Source organism: Somniosus microcephalus, unplaced genomic scaffold, assembly GCF_052327205.1.
Source record: "Somniosus microcephalus isolate GS21.2 unplaced genomic scaffold, FLI_Smic_1.0 unresolved_chr1, whole genome shotgun sequence".
NCBI lineage: Eukaryota > Metazoa > Chordata > Chondrichthyes > Squaliformes > Somniosidae > Somniosus > Somniosus microcephalus.
Window position 1 is genome coordinate 87,909,479 of NW_028225179.1, and position 21,362 is coordinate 87,930,840.

The 21,362-nt window shown below is 51.9% G+C and overlaps 1 pseudogene; it reads right to left on the bottom strand.

Annotated features, from left to right (window-relative positions):
* On the bottom strand, positions 1 to 13,327 carry LOC147095569 (scavenger receptor cysteine-rich domain-containing protein DMBT1-like; annotated as a pseudogene).
* Between the last annotated feature and the right edge of the window lie 8,035 nt (positions 13,328 to 21,362).

A 21,362-nucleotide genomic window follows, 5' to 3' on the forward strand; every position in this document is an offset into this window, starting at 1 on the left:
CAGGTCTTTAGTAACTGAGGGTCAGGGTTGAACTAAAATACAATTTGCTCCACAGGGTTTATATACCGGTGTGGTCACCACCGGTACTACAATATACAGGAGCCATCAGAAAGTAGTCCATCACCTTAAGGTAGTCTCTTAAGGTGGTACAGGTTACATACACTACACCCTCCCTCCTCGAAGGAACAGGAAGAGGCCATTCAGCCCCTCGAGCCTGTTACATAGAAACAGGAGGAGGCCATTGAGCCCCTCTAAACTGTTACATAGGAACAGGAGCAGGCCCAATCAGCTCCTCAAAACGGTTACATAAAAACAGGAGGAGGCCATTCAGCCCCTCTAAACTGTGACATAGGAACAGGAGCAGGCCCATTCAGTCCCTCGAAACTGTTACATAGAAACAGGAGGAGGCCATTCAGCCTCTCGAGTATATTACATAGGTATAGAAGGAGGCCATTTATATTCGAGCCTGTTACACAGGAGTTGGCAATTGAGCTGAATCAGCGAACTCAGCACAGGCCAGAGATGGAGTCTGGGCCTTTCCTGCTCTGTGTGTGTGTTTGTGTGTCTGGGGAGCTCAGTACCACACCGGGTGTGATCCGCTAACTCAGCACAGGCCGACGATGGAGCCCGGGCCTTTCCTGCTCTGTGGGGGTCAGAACGTTCCACACTCTTCAGCGTCGCGCACCATTACTGCTGACCTGAGCAAGTAACTCCAGCATCCTGACTGTGCGTACAGTTGCTGATATTCCGCTGGTCGGCAGGGCACTCACTGATGGTCGCCTCCGTCCCAACACACCCCACATCATCCAGCCAGATGGGGCCTACCCTTGGGGCGAAGCTGGTGCTCACGGACACGGCAGCCCCACACTTGAGCTGCCTGCAGACAATCGAGGCGTCCAGGATGTCCCAGTTATGATCGCAAACCGTGCCCCAGGTGGAATGGTTGTACACCTCAACTCTCCCCGAACACGAGTCAGGACCTCCTCGCAGTCTGGGGGGCACCGGACCTGGAAAAGGAGCAATGCAACTCTTACACTGTGAGCTGGTGACCTAATGTACAGACAGCAGTCATCGCACCCACTCCCCGGGCTCGAATACCCCTCCTATAATGGGGTGTCCAGAACTCTACCCTCCCATTCCCGGGCTCAAATACCCCTCCTATAATGGGGTGTCCAGAAAACTACCCTCCCATTCCCAGGCTTGAATACCCATCCTAGAATGGGGTGTCCAGAACTCTACCCTCCCATTCCCAGGCTCGAATACCCCTCCTATAATGGGGTGTCCAGAACTCACCCTCCCATTCCCAGGCTCGAATACCCCTCCTATAATTGGGTGTCCAGAATACTACCCTCCCATTCCCAGGCTCAAATTCCCCTCCTATAATGGGGTGGCCAGAACTCTACCCTCCCATTCCCGGGCTCGAATACCCATCCTATAATTGGGTGTCCAGAACTCGACCCTCCCATTCCTGCTCCCAGTCTATGAATCTTCACTGTCCCATTTCCTGGTATTTGGCGGAGAGGGGAGTCTGATCTTGTGCTTAACTAAACTCACACACAAGCACATCTACACACATACGCAGCACATCTGCACACCCACAGACAGACTCACAAGCACATCTGCGCGCACGCACACACAGCACATCTACAGATCCACAGACACAAAAGCACATCTACAGACCCACACACACAAGCACAACTGCACACAGACACATATGCACAACTGCACATACAGACATACTCACATCTGCACACTGACACACAAGCACATCTGCACACACCCACACACACACATCTACACATACTCACATCTGCACAGACACACAAGCAGATGCACATCTGCACAGACACACAAGCACATCGGCACAGACACACAAGAACATCTGCACACCCACAGACTGACACACAAGTACATCTGTACACACCCACACAGATTCACATTCACATCTACACATACACACATCTGCACACAGAAGCAACCTGCACCCACCCACACAAATCTACACATACACACATCTGTATACACACACACAAGCACATCTGCACACACACAGAGACACACGCACATCTGCACACACACTCACATCTGCACACACACTCAGATACACAAGCACATCTGCACACCCACAGACACACACCCACATCTACACAGACACACACACATCTGCACACCCACACACGCACATCTGCACACAGACAGACAAGCACATTTGCACACACCTACACAGAAACAATGCCACATTTGCACACACAACCATAGACACACACATACAGGGACACACAAGCACATCTGCACATTCACACACCCACACACACTCACACACTTCTCAGCACAGGTCACTAGACAGCCAATTTTCCCTGCTCCCCAACCCAGGAGGCACTGAGGCCCGATTGCAGCCCCGCTACCGCCGACCCTGGCTGGGATCAGCTAAACTCAGCACAGGCCGGGACTGGAGCCTGGGCCTTTCCTGCTCTGTGTGTGTGTGGCTCAGTACCACACTGGGTGAGATCAGCTAACTCAGCACAGGCAGGGAACATAAGAACATAGAACATAAAAAATAGGAGCAGGAATAGGCCACTTGGCCCCTCGAGCCTGCTCCGCCATTCAATAAGATCATGGCTGATCTTCGGTTCAAAGCCACTTACCCGCCCGCTCCCCATAACCCTTCACTCCCTTATCTTGCAAAAATTTGTCTATCGCCACCTTAAATGTATTTAATGATGGAGCCTCCACAGCTCTCTGGGGCAGAGAATTCCACAGATTTATGACCCTCTGAGAGAAGAAATTACTCCTCATCTCAGTTCTAAAAGGGTGACCCTTTATTCTAAAACTGTGCCCCCGCATTCTAGATTTCCCCACGTGGGGAAACATCCTTTCTGCATCTATCTTGTTGTGCCCCTCGCTATCTTATATGTTTCAATAAGATCACCTCTCATTCTTCTAAATTCCAATGAGTATAGGCCCAGCCTGCTCAACCTCTCCTCATAAGTCAACCCCCTCATCTCAGAAATCAACCGTGTGAATCGTCTCTGAACTGCCTCCAATGCAAGTATATCCTTCCTTAAATAAGGAGACCAAAACTGTACGCAGTACTCCAGGTGTGGTCTCACCAGCGCCCTGTACAGTTGTAGCAGGACTTCCCTACTTTTATACTCCAACCCCTTTGAAATAAAGGCCAACATTCCATTTGCCTTTTTGATTACTTGCTGTACCTGCATGCTAACTTTTTGTGTTTCATGCACAAGGACCCCCAGGTCCCTCTGAACAGTAGCATTTTGTAATCTCTCTCCATTTAAAAAATAATTTGCTTTTTTATTTTTCCTGCCAAAGTGTATAATCTTGCACTTTCCCACATTATACTCCATCTGCCAAATGTCTGCCCACTCACCTAGCCTGTCTATATCCCTTTGCAGGTTCTTTGAGTCCTCTGCACAACTTGCTTTCCCACCCATCTTTGTATCATCCGCAAACTTGGCTACATTACACTCGGTCCCTTCATCCAAGTCATTAATGTAGATTGTAAATAGTTGAGGCCCCAGCACCGATCCCTGTGACACCCCACTAGTTACCGTTTGCCAACCGGAAAATGACCCATTTATCCCGACTCTCTGCTTTCTGTTAGTTAGCCAATTCTCTATCCGTGCTAATATATTACCCCCAATTCCGTGAGCTCTTATCTTATGCAGTAACCTTTTATGTGGCACCTTATCGAATGCCTTCTGGAAATCCAAATACACCACATCCACTGGTTCACCTTTGTCCACCCTACTCGTTGCCTCCTCAAAGAACTCCAGCAAGTTTGTTAAACATGATTTCCCTTTCATAAAACCATGCTGACTCTGCTTGACTGCATTATGATTTTCCAAATGCCCTGCTACTGCTTCCTTAATGAAGGACTCCAGCATTTTCCCAACCACAGATGTTAGGCTAACTGGTCTATAGTTTCTTGCTTTCTGTCTCCCTCCTTTCTTAAATAGGGGTGTAACATTTGCAGTTTTCCAATCCGCTGGGACCTCTCCAGAGTCCAGGGATTTTGGTATATTGCAACCAATGCATCCACTATCTCTGCAGCCACTTCTTTTAAGACCCTGGGATGCAGGCCATCTGGTCCAGGGGACTTGTCATCTTTTGGTCCCATTATTCTATCAAGTACTATTTCCTTAGTGATAGTACTGGAGCCTGGGCCAATCCTGCTCTGTGTGTGTGTGGCTCACTACCACACCAGGTGAGATCGGCCAACTCCACACAAGCTAAGACTCGCTCACTCACCGAACACTGCCCAACTGGGAGATCTGCCGGCGCCCATTCTCACCGGGTTAGCGCACTGTTACCTGAGCACTGAATTCCAGCATCGTCACTGTGCCGACAGTTATGTTCGCCCCACGGTGTCGCGACACATCGATCAAGGCGTGACTCAGTCCCGTCACAGCGCACGTCATCTAACCAGATTGGGCCGCTGGTCTGCCCAAAGGAGGCTCCAGTGGTGATCGAAACTGCCCTCCCACAGTTGAGCTGCCGGCAGACGACCTGCGCATCGTGCAAGTCCCAGTAATCACTGCAAACCGTTCCCCAGACAGAGTGGTGAAGGATCTCCACTCTCCCACGACACATGTCGTCTCCATCTTCCAGTCTCACCAACCCCCCTCCTGGAACACAAGCAACACAAAGGGGTTCATCACCTTCCACCCTCCAATTCGAACCTCCTCCTGAATCAGCCGTGCCTCAGTGTCTCGCCTCGGGGTCAGGAGGTCGTGGGCTAGAGACCCACTCCAGAGCCTTGAGCACAAAATCCAGGCCGACACTCCCGGTGCAAGTACTGAGGGAGCGCTGCACTGTCGGAGGGGCAGTACTGAGGGAGCACTGCACTGTCGGAGGGGCAGTACTGAGGGAGCGCTGCACTGTCAGAGGGGCAGTACTGAGGGGGCACTGCACTGTCGGAGGGGCAGTACTGAGGGAGCACTGCACTGTCGGAGGGGCAGTACTGAGTGGGCACTGCACTGTCGGAGGAGCAGTGCTGGGAGAGCGCTGCACTGTCAGAGGGGCAGTACTGGGGGAACACTGCACTGTCAGAGGGGCAGTACTGAAGGAGCGCTGCACTGTCGGAAGGCAGCACTGAGGAAGCACTGCACTGCCGGTGCGGCAGTACTGAGGGGACACTGCACTGTCGGAGGGGCAGTACTGAGGGAGCACTGCACTGTCAGAGGGGCAGTACTGAGGGGGCACGGCACTGTCGGAGGGGCAGTACTGGGGGAGCGCTGCACTGTTGGAGGGGCAGTACTGGGGGAGCACTGCACTGTCGGAGGGGCAGTACTGAGGGAGTGCTGCACTGTCGGAGGGGTAGTACTGAGGGAGCACTGTACTGTCGAAGGGGCAGTACTGAAGAGGCACTGCACTGTCGGAGGGGCAGTACTGATGGAGCACTGCACTGTCGGAGGGGCAGTACTGAGGGAGTGCTGCACTGTCGGAAGGGCAGTACTGTACTGAGGGAGCACTGCACTGTTCGAGGGGCAGTACTGAGGGAGCGCTGCACTGTCAGAGGTGCAGTACTGAGGAAGCGCTGCACTGTCAGAGGGGCAGTACTGAGGGGGCACTGCACTGTCAGGGGGCAGTACTGGGGGTGCACTGCACTGTCAGAGGGGCAGTACTGAGGGAGTGCTGCACTGTCGGAGGGGCAGTACTGAGGGAGCACTGCAATGTCAGAGGGGCAGTACTGAGGGAATGCTGCACTTTCAGAAGGGCAGTACTGAGGGAGCGCTGCACTGTCAGAGGGGCAGTACTGGGGGAACACTGCACTGTCAGAGGGGCACTACTGAAGGAGGGCTGCACTGTTGGAGGGCAGCACTGAGGAAGCACTGCACTGCCGGAGGGGCAGTACTGAGGGGGCACTGCACTGTCAGAGGGGCAGTACTGAGGGGGCACGGCACTGTCGGAGGGGCAGTACTGGGGGAGCGCTGCACTGTCGGAGGGGCAGTACTGGGGGAGCACTGCACTGTCGGAGGGGCAGTACTGAGGGAGTGCTGCACTGTCGGAGGGGTAGTACTCAGGGAGCACTGTACTGTCGAAGGGGCAGTACTGAGGGGGCACTGCACTGTCGGAGGGGCAGTACTGAGGGAGCACTGCACTGTCGGTGGGGCAGTACTGAGGGAGTGCTGCACTGTCGGAAGGGCAGTACTGTACTGAGGGAGCACTGCACTGTCGGAGGGGCAGTACTGAGGGGGCACTGCACTGTGAGGGGGCAGTACTGGGGGTGCACTGCACTGTCAGAGGGGCAGTACTGAGGGAGCACTGCAATGTCAGAGGGGCAGTACTGAGGGAGTGCTGCACTTTCAGAAGGGCAGTACTGTACTGAGGGAGCACTGCACTGTTGGAGGGGCAGTACTGAGGGAGTGCTGCACTGTCAGAGGGGCAGTACTGAGGGAGCGCTTCTCTGTCGGAGGGCAGTACTGAGGGAGCACTGCACTGTCGGAGGGGCAGTACTGAGGGGGCACTGCACTGTCGGAGGGGCAGTACTGAGGGAGCACTGCACTGTCGGAGGGGCAGTACTGAGGGGGCACTGCACTGTCAGGGGGCAGTACTGGGGGAGCACTGCACTGTTGGAGGGGCAGTACTGAGGGAGCGCTGCACTGTTGGAGGGGCAGTACTGAGGGAGCACTGTACTGTCAAAGGGACAGTACTGAGGGGGTACTGCACTGTCGGAGGGGCAGTACTGAGGGAGCACTGCACTGTCGGAGGGGCAGTACTGAGGGAGTGCTGCACTGTCAGAAGGGCAGTACTGAGGGAGCACTGCACTGTCGGAGGGGCAGTACTGAAGGAGCACTGCACTGTCGGAGGGGCAGTACTGAGGGAGCGCTGCACTGTTGGATGGGCAGTACTGAGGTAGCGCTGCACTGTTGGAGGAGCAGTACTAAGGGAGCACTGCATTGTCAGGGGGGATGTATTGAGTGAGCGCTGCACTGTCGGAGGGGCAGTACTGAGGGAGCGCTGCACTGTTGGATGGGCAGTACTGAGGGAGCGCTGCACTGTTGGAGGAGCAGCACTGAGGGAGCGCTGCATTGTCAGGGGGGAAGTACAGAGTGAGTGCTGCACTATCGGCAGGGTAGTGCTGATGGAGTAATGCACAGTTGGAGGGGCAGTACTGACAGAGCACTGTACTGTTGAAGATGAGAATCATAGGGATAAAGGAGGTTACAAAGTTGAGGAAGAGCGAGTGCCATGGTGGGATTTGAACATGAGGATGAAAATTGTAAGGCTGGAGGAGGTAACAGAGATAGGGAGGGGCAAAGGCAATGGAAGGATTTGGAGACTAGGATTAGAATTTTAAAAATCGAGGCGATGCCGGACCGGGAGCCAATGTAGGTCAGCGAGCTCAGGGGGTGAGGGGTGAACGGGACTTAGTGCGAGAGGTGGGGAACAGCCGGTTGAATTATTACAAGCATAATGAAAGATCACGACTCACCTGAGCAGATGACCCCTGCGTGCTGACCGCAGGCACTGTTGTTGGCACTGAGCGTATTGGAGAGGCATCGGTCCAGGGAGCGCTCCATCCCGTCACACCTGACACCGCTCAGCAGGACCTCCCCGCTCCCTTGGCCACGGTAGGCCCCGGTTACCGACACGGCCTTCCCACAGTTCAGCTGCTTGCACACGATGTCCCCGTCGGAGAGGTCCCAGCCCTCGTTGCAGACTGTTCCCCAGCTGGACTCATGAAAGATCTCCACCCTCCCCGAGCACATGTTGTTCCCGTCTGTCAGTCTGACTGGGAAAGGACCTGCCAGGGACAAAACAAGATTTGAACCTTTCCCCCACTGTGGTTTTAATCCCCGCTAGTTTCCCCATCCTCCTCAAAGGAACAGGAGGAGGCCATTCAGCCCCTTAAAATTGTTACATAGGAACAGGAGGCCATTCAGCCCTTCAAGCCTGTTACAAAGAAACAGGAGGGAGCCATTCAGCCCCTCTAAACTGTTACATAGGAACAGGAGCAGGCCCATTCAGCCCCTCGAAACTGTTACGTAGAAACAGAAGGAGGCCATTCAGCCTCTCGAGTGTATTACATAGGTACAGGAGGAGGCCATTTATATTTGAGCCTGTTACACAGGAGTTGGCAATTGAACTGAATCAGCGAACTCAACACAGGCCGGGGATGCAGCCTAGGCCTTTCCTGCTCTGTGTGTGTGTTTGTGTGTCTGGGGGGCTCAGTACCACACTGGGTGTGACCTGCTAACTCAACACGGGCTGAGGATGAAGCTTGAGCCTTTCCTGCTCTGTGTGGGTCAGAACGTTCCACACTCTTCAGCGTCGCGCACCATTACTGCTGATCTGAGCAAGTAACTCCAGCATCCTGACTGTGTGTACAGTTGCTGATATTCCGCTGGTCTGCCGGGCACTCACTGATGGTCGCCTCCGTCCCAACACACCCCACATCATCCAGCCAGATGGGGCCTACCCCTGGGGCGAAGCCGGTGCTCACGGACACGGCAGCCCCACACTTGAGCTGCCTGCAGACAATCGAGGCGTCCAGGATGTAATGAAAGCTCTCGACTCACCTGAGCAGATGACCCCAGCGTGCTGACCACAGGCACTGTTGTTGGCACTGAGTGGGTTGGAGAGGCATCGGTCCAGGGAGCTCTCCGTCCCGTCACACCTGACGCTGCTCAGCAGGACCTCCCCTCTCCCTTGGCCACGGTAGGCCCCGGTTACTGACACGGCCTTCCCACAGTTCAGCTGCTTGCACAAGATATCCCCGTCGGTGAGGTCCCAGCCCTCGTCGCAGACTGTCCCCCAGGTGGACTCATGAAAGATCTCCACCCTCCCCGAGCACATGTTGTTCCCATCTGTCAGTCTGACCAGGAAAGGACCTGCCAGGGACAACACAAGATTTGAACCTTTCCCCCACTGTGGTTTTAATCCCCGCTAGGTTCCCCATCCTCCTCAAAGGAACAGGAGGCCATTCAGCCCCTTAAAATTGTTACATAGGAACAGGAGGCCATTCAGCCCTTCAAGCCTGTTACAAAGAAACAGGAGAAGGCCATTCAGCCCCTCTAAACTGTTACATAGGAACAGCAGCAGGCCCATTCAGCCTCTCGAAACTGTTACATAGAAACAGGAGCAGGCCATTCAGCCTCTCGAGTGTATTACATAGGTACAGGAGGAGGCCATTTATATTTGAGCCTGTTACACAGGAGTTGGCAATTGAACTGAATCAGCTAACTCAGCACAGGCCGGGGATGCAGTCTGCGCCTTTCCTGCTCTGTGTGTGTGTGTTTGTGTGGGGGGGCTCGGTACCACACCAGGTGTGGCCCTCTAACTCAGCACAGGCCAGAGATGGAGCCTGGGCCTTTCCTGCTGTGTGTGTGTGTGTGTGTGTGTGTGTGTATGTGTGTGTGTGTTTGTATGTCTGGGGGGCTCAGTAACACCGGGTGTGACCTGCTAACTCAGCACAGGCCGGGGATGGAGACTGGGCCTTTCCTGCTCTGTGTGGGTCAGAACGTTCCACACTCTTCAGCATCGCGCAACATTACTGCTGACCTGAGCAAGTAACTCCAGCATCCTGACTGTGCGTACAGTTGCTGATATTCCGCTGGTCTGCCGGGCACTCACTGATGGTTGCCTCTGTCCCAACACACCCCACATCATCCAGCCAGATGGGGCCTACCCCTGGGGTGAAGCCGGTGCTCACGGACACGGCAGCCCCACACTTGAGCTGCCTGCAGACAATCGAGGCATCCAGGATGTAATGAAAGCTCGCGACTCACCTGAGCAGATGACCCCAGCGTGCTGACCGCAGGCACTATTGTTGGCACTGAGTGGGTTGGAGAGGCATCGGTCCAGGGAGCTCTCCGTCCCATCACACCTGACGCTGCTCAGCAGGACCTCTCCACTCCCTTGGCCACGGTAGGCCACGGTTACTGACACGGCCTTCCCACAGTTGAGCTGCTTGCACACGATATCCCCGTCGGTGAGGTCCCAGCCCTCATTGCAGACTGTTCCCCAGGTGGACTCATGAAAGATCTCCACCCTCCCCGAGCACGTGTTGTTCCCATCTGTCAGTCTGACCAGGAAAGGACCTGCCAGGGACAACACAAGATTTGAACCTTTCCCCCACTGTGGTTTTAATCCCCGCTAGTTTCCCCATCCTCCTCAAAGGAACAGGAGGAGGCCATTCAGCCCCTTAAAATTGTTACATAGGAACAGGAGGCCATTCAGCCCTTCAAGCCTGTTACAAAGAAACAGGAGGAGGCCATTCAGCCCCCCTAAACTGTTACATAGGAACAGGAGCAGGCCCATTCAGCCCCGCAAATCTGTTACATAGAAACAGGTGCAGGCCATTCAGCCTCTCGAGTGCATTACATAGGTACAGGAGGAGGCCATTTATATTTGAGCCTGTTACACAGGAGTTGGCAATTGAACTGAATCAGCTAACTCAGCACAGGCCGGGGATGCAGCCTGGGCCTTTCCTGCTCTGTGTGTGTGGGGGGCTCGGTACCACACCAGGTGTGACCTGCCAACTCAGCACAGGTGTAAGGTTTCGCAAGAATTTCGGAAAATTTCTACAGCCCCGAAGATTATTTTTGATTAAAGAAAACCTGGGTGGAATACACCTTAAAAACCCAGGGTATCAAAATGGCTGTCAGACCTCGTGGCAGAAGACAAAAGACAGCCTGGCTGTATATCTTAAATCACTGGCTGACAAAAGGATTTGAAAACACCAGCTTGTATGAATGCATGTAGTACCTGAAACTGTCAATCAACTGCAGTTTAGGAAGTTTCAACCGCAGGACAAAGGGGTTGTTTGTTTACAGAATTCTCTACAATGTTGACTCAAAGGCTTAAGTAATTAAAGCTGTCAATCAATTGCGGTTTGACTGCGACCGCAGGACAATGCTTTGTTTACAAAGCACGCGAGTGCTGTTGACAGAAATTCAGTAGGACATTTCAAACTGGTCGCTGACAGTTAAAATGAATGGGTAATACATTCAAACCCATCACAGTCAATGGGGACAGATCGATCCCTTTTGTATAGCCCAGATACATCCAGATTTTGGCGCGAAGACAACGGCTCCCAATGGGGTATAAAGATAGCCTCTGGGGAAGCCATTCTCTCTCTCTCTGCCGCCTTGCCTCCGTGTCCTGCCTGCAAGAAGAACAGCTCAGGAGCCTGCCCAAAGAAGCGGAATACCAGCAGTTACTTTTAAATACTGGGGTATCTCTACATCGGGGCGGTGAAGAATACAGACCGCAGGGGCATGGAGCAGGTGTTCACTGGTGAGCATAGATTTTCTGGCCCATTACAAGGCAACCTAGATAGGTATAAGGGGTGGGAGTTAAGGGGAATTTTTGTTAAATTGTAATTTTAGTCAATTTTCCCTTGATGTGTCCGTTTTCTCCTCCCCTATTAAGCAAAGATGTGCTGTAATAAGCAAAGGCATGCTGCAATAAGCATAGGTGTGCTGCATTAAGCAAAGAGTGCTGTATTAAGCAAAGGTGTGCTGTATTAAGCAAAGGTGTGCTATATTAAGTAAAGTGTGTTGTCTTCATTTATTTTCAACTAGCTGAAGTGCCCGGTGGTGCCGAGGGATTTTTGAGGGCATGTTGTTGTTGGAAGAGAGAGAGAGAGAGAGCGTGATGGGGGGAAGAGAGAGCGCGACTGGGGGGAAGAGAGAGAGCGACTGGGGGGAAGAGAGAGCGCGACTGGGGGAAGAGAGAGCATGACGGGGGGAAGGGGGGGTAGAGAGAGCATGACTGGGGGGAAGGGAGGTGAGGGGGAGGAAGGAGAGGGAGGGGGAGGAAGGGGAGGGAGGGGGAGGAAGGGGAGAGAGGGGGACGAAGGGAGGGAGGAAGGGGACGGAGGGGGAAGGGGGGAGGGAGGGGGAAGGGGGGAGGGAGGGGGAAGGGGGGAGGGGGAAGGGGGAGGAAGGGGGGGAGGGGGAGGAAGGGGGAGGGGGTTGAAGGGAGGGAGGGGGAGGAAGGGGGGAGGGGGAGGAAGGGGAGGGGGAGGAAGGGGAGGGGGAGGGGGGAGGAAGGGGAGGGGGAGGGGGGGGAGGGGGGAGGAAGGGGAGGGGGGAGGGAGGGGGGAGGAAGGGGGGGGAGGGGGGAGGGGGGAGGAAGGGGGGAGGAAGGGGAGGGGGAGGGGGGAGGAAGGGGGGAGTGAGGAAGGGGGAGGGGGGAGGGAGGTAGGGGGAGGGGGGAGGGAGGGGGAGGGGGGATGGGGAGGAAGGGGGGGAGGGGGAGGAAGTGGGGGAGCGGGAGGAAGGGGGGTGGAAGGAGGAAGGGGAGGGGGAGAAGGGGAGGGGGAGGAAGGGGGGGAGGGGGGAGGAAGGGGAGGGGGAGGCGGGGGGAGGAGGGGGGGAGGGGGAGGGGGAGGGGGGAGGGGGGAGCGAGGGGGGAGGGGGGAGGGAGGGCGAGGTGGGGGAAGGAGAGGGGGAGGTGGTGGAAGGAGGGGGGGAGAAAGGGAGGGGGGGAGCCAGCAGACCCTCTCCCCTCTGCTGGCGATGGCTCCGCTGAGCTCCGTGCCGCCCCACGCACTGACATGCCGAGCGCAGTGCCCCGGTGAGCCCGAGCCCCGCCCTCCCGAGGCTGGGCCTGAGGCGGCTTGAGACGGCCGATTGCGGCTGGCCGGGCCCTGTTGCCTTGGTAACCCTCCTCCTCTCTCCGCCTCCCGATCTCCGGGACCGGGCCTGGGCCTGAGCGGCTTGAGACGGCCGATTGCGGCTGGCGAGCCCGGTTGCCGGGGTAACCCTCTCTGCTCCCCCTCCCCTCGCCCCTCCCCTCCCGAGCCCCGCCCCCCCCGCTAACCTGCTCGCTTCCCTCTGGCCGTGCTCTGTGTGGAGGTGTGCGTGCGCCGTGCAGCGCGAGCACGAATGAAGCGCGAGGAGCTGGCAGTGAGAGCCAGCCTTTACCAAGATGGCTGGCCGCTGGTTCGGAATCGGGCCCAGCGGGATGGCCGGTGCGTAGCTCGGGCGTGGCTGGGCAACAGACGCCCAGGCTTCGAGGCCTGCCTGCAAAAACGGTGAAAGGTAGGCAAATTATAGAGGTTAGAAGAAAGATTTACAAATGAATTAACTTTTTAAAAAACAATTTGTGTTTTAAAAGCAACTTTTTTTTGGTGGAAATGTGGATTTGAAAAGAACCACGCAGAAAGCGGGAAAAAGAAATGAAAAGTTTGGAATCAAGATGGCGGCGACTCACCTCGGTTCAGAACGATAAGGCCCGCCCACACACACACCGATTGATCGACCTTCAGGTCACCGAAGCATAGGATTGGTCAATCGTCCCGTCACTCGACTCTAGGAGGGCCCGTCCGCACGCGCCAGGAACCCGCACCTGCCATGCAGCGACTGGTCGACCATCGGGTCGCTCGACCGTACGATTGGTCGACCTCGACGTCACTCAATGCTAATGAGCAGATAATGAGCGGAATTTTGAACGTTTTTTGGATACCGCAGGCGCAATTTTTGTCTCACCGAAACGTAAATACGCTTACGACCGTTCTGGAATCGTAAGCTTTCTTTTGATGTAACACACGTGTAGGTACGCTCTATAACTTTTGATTGTATAGCCGGACAGAGAGACAGAAAGACAGACAGAGAGACGTACCTATTTATAGATTTATTTCTTTTTATTTCAATACATACTGCTCTTCTTTGCACCCAACCACGAGTCTCGTTTTGTCTATATCGCTACTGAAATAAGTCCGGCGGTCAGAACCAGAAAAGGGGTGCGATTCATAACCGCATGGGGCTCTGGAGCAGCTCAGATACTTCTGACTGGCCAGAGACAATAACCCCACTATAACCCCCCCTAATTCTACAAAATGGCGACCGTGGCAGGACCATCGGCAACAGTATGCGATGTAGCAGATGGTAGTCTGGGTCTGGAGAGAGCAGCAGTTATTGGGTTTCTTTTTATCCCACTGATCTGTTTGTGGTTAGGTTCCCACAGGCTTAGAGACATTAGAGCAGAGAGTTGGGATAAGGAAAGGGAGATTGAAGAATACCAGGCCAAGATAGAGTGCCTGGTGCTCCAGTTTAGTGAGGGCAAAAGCCACACAAGGCACGAATTAGAGTACCTGAAGTGCCTAGTTGCAGAGGCCAAGAGCAATGAGATGAGGGTGCGGGAGGAGAATGCCCGCCTCATACAAGAAGTAAAAGAGCAGGAGGAAAAGGTTAGGGAGGTAAAGGCAGCGTATAAGCTGGCCTGCGACCAAGGGTTTGAGGAAGCAGATCATGGCCCCTGTAGGGAAGAGATAGAAAGCTTGAATATGGCTTTAAAGGGGGCAAAGGGTCTTATCAGCCCGAAGACAGGTCAGTTGGACTTTACCGGCAACCCAAATAGAACCGCCCCACAGGCAACACCCAGAACAATGTTGGTCAGGGAATCGGAGGTCCCACGACCGCCACCCACAGCTCCGAGCTTTCAGGAGCTCTGGCAGCAAAGGGGGGGGGGTGGAGGATGAGGTGGTAGAGGAAGCACAGCAGGCCCCACTAGATAGGCCGGGACCAGGACCAGTGTACCCCCTCCGACAACGGAGGTACGGTCCGCCCGTTGATGAAGATGACCCAGGGGCCATCCAGAATCAGTTTCTGGTGCCGTATGGCACCCACCAGCTCAGGGACATGGTTAGCCACATCCCCAAGCTCACTAAAAAGGGAGACCCCTCTCTACACTTCAGGGAGATAGAGCAGGCAGCTTGTGTTAATGACTGCGATGACGCAGAGCAAGCAAAAATGCTGCTGTTTTCCCTGGGAGGTGATCTCCTCCAGGCCCTATCTGGTGAGTGCAAAAGGGGGCAGAAGGATTATGAGGGTCTGAAGAATGAGATATTGGAGGCCATGGGACTCAATGATGATAGTCCGTTTGCGCGGGTAGGCAGAACGGTGCAGCTCCCAGGGGAGTCCCCGCAGGCATTCGTAGACAGGCTGTGGCCAGTCTATTGGAGCGCATGCCCGGGAATGCCAGGGCGGGCAGCACTGGACCCAGTCCAATTGACTCACTGGCTCCGTTGTCTTATGACAAACAGCCTACCCCAGATCCAAGCCCAGGTCGCGGCTTGGTTTGACCCCCGAAACCCCCAGACCACCGAAGAAGCGGTGATCCGCCTGCTCACAGTAGCCTTTAGGAACATGAGGTGTATCAAGATGCCCCAACCCAAGGGAAAAGTCCATGAGGTTAAACCTGGGAGCCAGAGCAAGAAAGAGTGGCACCAGGAGGGGAACCGTCCCTCTCAGGCTAAGTTAAATTGTTATGGATGCGGGAAAGATGGTCACTGGAGAAAAGACTGTAAGAATCCCTGGAAGGATAACAAGGGAAAGGATCCCACAGCCCCAGCCCAAAAGGCAGGGCCAGATATCCCTCCCGCTGCGATTGAGTCATTTTTACAGTCCCTACGGTCTCTTCTGACTGGCCAGGGGAGAGTAGCAGCCACCACTGGTGCTTTGACCCCATCTGCCCCATCCCACTCCCAGCAATGACTAGAGCCAGTGCAACCTGTGTCCCCACGAAAATGCTGAGGGGAGCAGGCCCTATGTTAAGATGGGGGTGAAGACGGGGCAGGGGAGATATTCGGTAGACACTGGAGCCTCCAGCACAGTGGTCCACTCGGAAGACCTGACCAATTCACCCCGGTCTAACAAGGTCCCATTTAGCTTAATGGGACCTACAGGGAAACAGGCAGCTGGGAGTGAACCTGAGGTCAGAAATCCTCAGCCCGCAGCAGGTACAAGCTCACAGGCTGCACAGGCAGGCACTGTGGCTTGTGTTAGTGGAGAAGCCATTCATGACCAGAGTAAGTTGTTCAAGCAGGAGGACAGGGAAGGAGAGTTCTGGGACCCTTGTATAGCAGGCCCGGTAGCAACAATCCAGGACAAGGGAGGCACACAGGGGATAGTTTTGGCCCCAGACCAAAAGCAGGTCCAAGCCCAAGATTCCGCCTTTAAGGCCGCCCTGGTAAGGGAAAAGGATTTAGAACAGGATTACTGGCAGGCTGCCAGTTATATTAAACAATGGAGGTTGTTTAAGCCGGGGTCAGGGAAACAGGCAGCTGGGATTAAATCTGAGATTAGAAATCCACAGCCTGCAGCATGTACACACACACAGACTGCACACGCAGGCGCAGGCGCGTGCGTGAGAGGAGAAATTCCCCAGCACTTGGCCCGAGCGATTCCCCCTCTCTTGTGGGACTCCGGGGAGGAGCCTGAACCAGGTTTTAGACCTGAAGGGGAAGATTCTCAGCCACCGGCAGCCAGTGGCAAGGGATTGCCTGTCCCCAGCCCAGGTTTGGGAAGGGAGGGACTCGAGGGAGAAGGTCCCCAGCCAGCAAGGACGGTGACCCGAGCTAAGGGTCCACCCGCCAGGGTAGCCCCACCAGCGACACTCCCTAGGAGGTCTCTTCGGGTACCCCAGCCCAAGAAAGTATGGTCACAAGCTTTCCAGTGGAAAAGGGAGGACTCCCGAGTCAGGGAGAAGCCAAAAGACAGAAGTCCCCAACCAGCAGCCATAAGCTGCGAGGGACTAGAAGTTGGGATCAGTCCAGCCACGCCACAGGGAGCAGCCTGTGACAGCCCAAACAGGGATTAGGCTGGCCACCCGGAGACGGGCGGCGCTTCTATATAGCTTTGTTCAAGTAATGTGTATAAAGGATTAAGTTAGAATGTGTTAATTTTAATTTTATATTGCAATTCGGTAGTGTTAATTATTAGAGTATATTTTAAGTATGGTACCATTCCAGAGTGTTGTATTATGTGTGCCAAGGTCGCGGGACCCGATCACACTCCCCCGAGCCAGGGGACCTGGCAAGATGTTCTTTTTTTAAAAGTCTTTTTCAGAGTTCGGGAAGGTACAGAGGACCATTGTGTCTTTGGATGCTCGAGGAAGGGAGCACCCCTAGCCCACGAAGGGAGGGGTCTGCAGGAGGCAGATGCCCACAGCATTTAAACTGTTATTGGAAATCTCGATTAAGATTTTACAAAAGCTTGTTAATTGTTTTATATTTTGTATTATGTACTGGTCCCAACTCCAAAGGAAATAATGTGTGAATTTAGTTCCTAACTGTCAGATTGTACCACTTGTTCAGAGTCAATTGAACAAATTGCATATGCCTATGAATTGTTGTGTTTGTAGATTATGAAAGTTTGAAATACATTTATGGCTGAAGAATGGTGCCATTTATTAAAGTGTCAGGCAATTGCATTATAAAAAAAAAGGAGAATGGGAAGCTCGTTTTCTTCCATTTGTATTTTTAACAGATATGTTTTGGCTTGGTGGTAATCCCATTGAAAATGTTGTATCGTGTTAAAACTATGTCACAAGTGGTGCCGGGGCATTGGACCCCTCCATGCTTGAATTATTGTAAATACTCAGTGGTGCAGGGGCATTGGACCCCTCCGTGTTTGAATTATTGTAAATAATCTTGTTTTTCTGTCGATGGATGCCTACCGTGTACTGCGATTCTCTCTGGGTAGAGGAGATGGAGGTGTCGGGGGATCAGAGATAGATATAGATAAGTATAAGGGAAGGTTGTTTGTGGGGGTCAGAAATTATTGCTCACCTTTGAACAGCATACTACAAGCAAGTTTTAGTATCCGATGGGGGACTGTAAGGTTTTGCAAGAATTTCGGAAAATTTCTACAGCCCCGAAGATTATTTTTGATTAAAGAAAACCTGGGTGGAATATACCTTAAAAACCCAGGGTATCAAAATGGCTGTCAGACCTCGTGGCAGAAGACAAAAGACAGCCTGGCTGTATATCTTAAATCACTGGCTGACAAAAGGATTTGAAAACACCAGCTTGTGTGAATGCATGAAGTACCTGAAACTGTCAATCAACTGCAGTTTAGGAAGTTTCAACCGCAGGACAAAGGGGTTGTTTGTTTACAGAACTCTCTACAATGTTGACTCAAAGGCTTAAGTACTTAAAGCTGTCAATCAATTGCAGTTGGACTGCGACCGCAGGACAATGCATTGTTTACAAAGCACTCGAGTGCTGTTGACTGAAATTCAGTAGGACATTTCAAACTGGTCGCAGCCAGTTAAAATGAATGGGTAATACATTCAAACCCATCACAGTCAATGGGGACAGATCGATCCTTTTTGTATAGCCCAGATATATCTAGATTTGGGCGCGAAGACAACGGCTCCCAATGGGGTAAGAACATAAGAACATAAGAAATAGGAGCAGGAGTAGGCCAATCGGCCCCTCGAGCCTGCTCCACCATTCAATAAGATCATGGCTGATCTGATCCTAACCGCCAATCCACTATCACAGAACCATCTCCTGAACCGAACAGAATTAGACACACGAAATAGGAGCAGGATCAGGCTACACAGCCCCTGGGCCCGCTCCGCTACCCACAGGGCCATGACTGATCCGAACCTAGACTCATGTCCAAATTCCTGCCCGCTCGCCGTAACCCTTAATTCCCTTTACTTCTAGGAAACTGTCTATTTCTGTTTTAAATTTATGTAATGATGTAGCTTCTACAGCTTTTTGGGGCAGCATATTCCATGGACCTACCACCCTCTGAGTGAAGTAGTTCCTCCTCATCTCAGTTTTGAAAGAGCAGCCCCTTATTCTAAGACTATGCCCCTTAGTTCTAGTTTCACCCATTATCGGGAACATCTTCCCCGCATCCACCCGATCCAACCCCTTCACAATCTTATATGTTTCAATAAGATCGCCTCTCATTCTTCTGAACTCCAATGAGTAGAGTCACAATTTACTCAACCTCTCCTCATATGTCCATCCCCTCATCCCCGGGATTAACCGAGTGAACCTTCTTTGTACTGACTCGAGAGCAAGTATGTCCTTTCTTAAGTATGGACACCAAAACTGTACACAGTATTCCAGGTGCAGTCTCACCAATACCTTGTACAACTGAAGCAATACCTCCCTATTTTTATATTCTATCCCCCTAGCAATGAAAGCCAACATTCCATTGGCCTTCTTAATCACTTGCTGCACCTGCATACTAACCTTTTGAGTTTCGTGCACCAGGACCCCCAGATCCCTTTGTACTTCAGTACTTTCCAGTTTCTTGCCATTAAGATAATAACTTGCTCTACGATTTTTCCTGCCAAAGTGCATAACCTCACACTTTCCAGTATTGTATTCCATCTGCCCAAATCTCTGCCTGTCTATGTCCCCTTGCAGGTTTTTTATGTCCTCCTCACTCACTACTTTCCCTCCCATCTTAGTATCATCTGCAAACTTTGATATGTTACACTCGGTCCCCTCCTCCAAATCAGTAATATAGATTGTAAAGAGTTGGGGACCCAGCACTGACCCCTGCGAAACACCACTAGTTACTGATTGCCAGTCTGAGAATGAACCATTTATCCCAACTCTCTGCCTTCTGTTAGATAGCCAATCCTCTATCCATGCCAGAATATTACCCCCAATCCTGTGATTTTTTATCTTCAGCAATAATCTTTTGTGTGGCACCTTGTCAAATGCCTTTTGGAAGTCTAAATACACTACGTCCACTGGTTCCCCTTTATCCACCCTATATGTTACTTCCTCAAAGAACTCCAGCAAATTTGTCAAACATGACTTCCCCTTCATAAAACCATGCTAACTTTGTCCTATTAAATTATGATTATCCAAATGTCCTGTTACTGTCTCCTTAATAATGGACTCCAAAATTTTACCTATCACAGATGTTAGGCTAACTGGTCTATAGTTTCCAGCCTTCTGTCTACTGCCCTTTTTAAATAAGGGTGTTACATTAGCAGTTTTCCAGTCTGCCGGGACCTTTGCTGAGTCCAGGGAGTTTTGGAAAATTATTACCAATGCATCCACAATCCCTACCGCCACTTCCCTCAAGACCCTAGGATGTAAGCTATCAGGTCCAGGTGATTTATCCGCCTTGAGTCCCATTATTATACCGAGTACCACTTCCTTAGTGCTTTTGATCATGTTTAGCTCCTCCCCCCCCTTTAGCCCCCTGCTTGTCCAGTGTTGGGATATTCTTAGTGTCTTCTACTGTAAAGACTGATATAAAATATTCATTCAGTGTTTTTGCCATCTCCATATTTCCCACCATTAATTTCCCGGTCTCATCCTCTAAGGGACCAACATTTACTTTAGCCACCCTTTTTCTTTTTATATAACTATAAAAACTCTTACTATCTGTTTTTATATTTTTTGCTAATTTACTTTCATAATCTATCTTCCCTTTCTTAATCAATCTTTTTGTTATTTTTTGCTGTCTTTTAAAGTTTTCCCAATCCTCTATCCTTCCACTAGATTTGGCTACCTTATATGCCCTTGTTTTTAGTCGAATACTATCCTTAATTTCTTTACTTAGCCACGGATGGCTGTCTTTTCTTTTACACCCTTTTCTTCTCAGTGGAATATATATTTTTTGGAAGTTGTAAAATAACTCCTTAAATGTACGCCACTGATCATGTATCGTCTTACCCTTTAATCTATTTTCCCAATCCACTCTACTCAATTCCTCTCTCATACCTTCATAGTCTCCTTTATTCAAGCTTAGCATGCTTGTTTGAGATCCAACCTTCTCACCCTCTAATTGAATATGGAATTCAACCATGTTATGGTCACTCATTCCAAGGGGATCCTTTACTTGGACATTTTTAATTAATCCTGTCTCATTACACAGGACCAGATCTAAGGTTGCTTGCCCCCTGGTCGGTTCAGTTACATACTGCTCAAGAAACCCATCCCTAATACACTCAATGAACTCATCCTCAAGGCAGCCCTGCCCAATTTGATTTGTCCAATTAATATGATAGTTAAAATCCCCCATAATTATAGATGTTACCTTATTACAAGCCTCAACTATTTCCTGATTGATACTCCGTCCAACAGAGTTGCCACTGTTTGGAGGGCTATAGACTACGCCCACTAGTGTTTTTTTCCCCTTATTATTCCTTACCTCCACCCAAACTGTTTCATTATCCTGATCTTTTGACCCAATATCATTTCTCTGTATTACAGTGATTCCTTCCTTTAGTAACATAGCCACCCCACCTCCCCTTCCTTCCTGCCTGTCCTTCCTGATCGTTAAATAACCTGGTATGTTTAATTCCCAGGCATTGTCACCCTGCAGCTATGTTTCTGTAATGGCCACAAGATCATACCCATATGTAGTTATTTGTGCCATTAAATCGTCTATTTTGTTACGAATGCTACGTGCATTCAGATAGAGAACTTTCAAAGATGTTTTGTGACACTTAGTTCCTGCTTTTGCCCTTTTTATTACTTTACCTTTTACTCCATACCTTCTGCCCCTTCCTGACACGCTCTGGTTTTTAATTTCCCCACTGCTACCTAAGTCTATGACCTTCTCTGTTGTCATTTTTATTATTTGCTCTCTAGGAACCTCCCCCCAACTAGTTAGTTTAAA